The sequence below is a fragment of the Sapajus apella genome, unplaced genomic scaffold, assembly GCF_009761245.1.
Source record: "Sapajus apella isolate SASKATOON/1434 unplaced genomic scaffold, GSC_monkey_1.0 scaffold95, whole genome shotgun sequence".
NCBI classification, from domain to species: domain Eukaryota; kingdom Metazoa; phylum Chordata; class Mammalia; order Primates; family Cebidae; genus Sapajus; species Sapajus apella.
Genome location: NW_022437035.1, coordinates 1,701,293 through 1,702,817, shown reverse-complemented (window position 1 = coordinate 1,702,817; position 1,525 = coordinate 1,701,293). Strand labels below are relative to the sequence as shown.

Sequence of the window (1,525 nt, the reverse complement as noted above, 5' to 3'; positions counted from 1 at the left end):
AAAAAAAAAAACACTAAAACTAACACATGGTTCCCAAACTGGGCACCGAGGTACCCCAGCGTTTCACAGTGAAAAGGGGGGCACGGTGGAGCATTTGGATATTTTGAGGGAAGCACAGCAATACTCCACCTAAGTTGAGTGCCACGTCAACTGTTAGCTGGAGTGAGTTCACAAATTTCACTACACTCCCATTAATAACTTGCTTTTTTTTTCTTTTGAGACAAGGTCTCACTCTGTCGCTCATGCTGGAGCGTGCTGCAGTGGCGTGATCTCGGCTCACTGCAACCTCCACCTCCCAAGCGCAAGTGATTCTCCTGCCTCAGCCTCCCGAGTAGCTGGGATTACTGGTGTGCACCACTATGCTCGGCTAATTTTTGCATTTTTAGTAGAGACAGGGTTTCACCACGTTGGCCAGGCTGGTCTGGAACTCCTGACCTCAAGTCATCCGCCTGCCTTGGCCTCCCAAAAAGCTGAGATTACAAACGTGAACCACTGTGCCCAGCCTCCCATCACTGACTTTCTGATTTTGCAAAGCTAGGTGTTCAGAAGCAGCTGCAATACAAAGTAAGTGCCGTGTGCAAGTCAGTATGGAACAGAAAACGAAACGGGTGATGTGCAATCCCTTTCCGAGGCCTGAGAAGGTGCGCAAAGCCCAGCAGGTGCACACACCCCATTAGCAATTGTGCTTATTTAGGAATGAAGTGAAAATGTTATTTTTAAAAAATATATATATGTATTATTTTTTCAATGGCTTCTAAGTTGTTAGGATATAAATATTTATTAAGTGGTTTGGACCTACCTACCTACTAAATGAAACTTTTGGCCTGAGGTGCTATTATAATTTTTTCTTTTTTTTAGACAAAGTCTCGTTTTGTCACCCAGGCTGGAGTGCGGTGGCACCATCTCAGTTCACTGCAACCTCTGCCTCCTGGGTTCAAGCGATTCTCCTGCCTCAGCCTCCCGAGTAGCTGGGACTACAGGTGTGTGCCACCACACCTGGCTAATTTTTGTTTTGTTTTGTTTTTAGACAGAGTCCGACTCTGTCACCCAGGCTGGAGTGCAGTGGTGTGATCTCGGCTCACTGCAACCTTCGCCTCCTGGGTTCAAGTGATTCTCCTGCCTCAGCCTCTCGAGTAGCTGGGACTACAGGCACACAACACCATGCCCAGCTGATTTTTGTATTTTTAGTAGAGACAGAGTTTCACCATGTTGGCCAGGATGGTCTCGATCTCTTGACACCTCGTGATCCGCCCGCTTCGGCCTCCCAAAGTGCTGGGATTACACGTGTGAGCCACCGTGCCTGGCCAATAATTTCTTAGTTTTGACAAATGTACCTGGATCACGTAAAATGCTAACAGTAGGCAAAGCTAGATCAAGGTATGGTGCATTTTCTGTGCTATCTTAAATCTAAAACAGTTCTAAATCTACAATTTTAGTAGACAACTAAGATGCAAAATTATTCCCCAAAAAAGTTTAAAGTGGGAACCCTACTAACGTTTTAAAAGTGAGGTCACAATTGGTTTTT

The 1,525-nt window shown here is 45.6% G+C and overlaps 1 protein-coding gene across 2 annotated transcripts in view; it reads right to left on the bottom strand.

Annotated features, from left to right (window-relative positions):
- Positions 1–1,525, bottom strand: part of SGSM1 (small G protein signaling modulator 1) — a 61,491-nt gene that overhangs the window by 1,848 nt on the left and 58,118 nt on the right. The window lies entirely within an intron of this gene.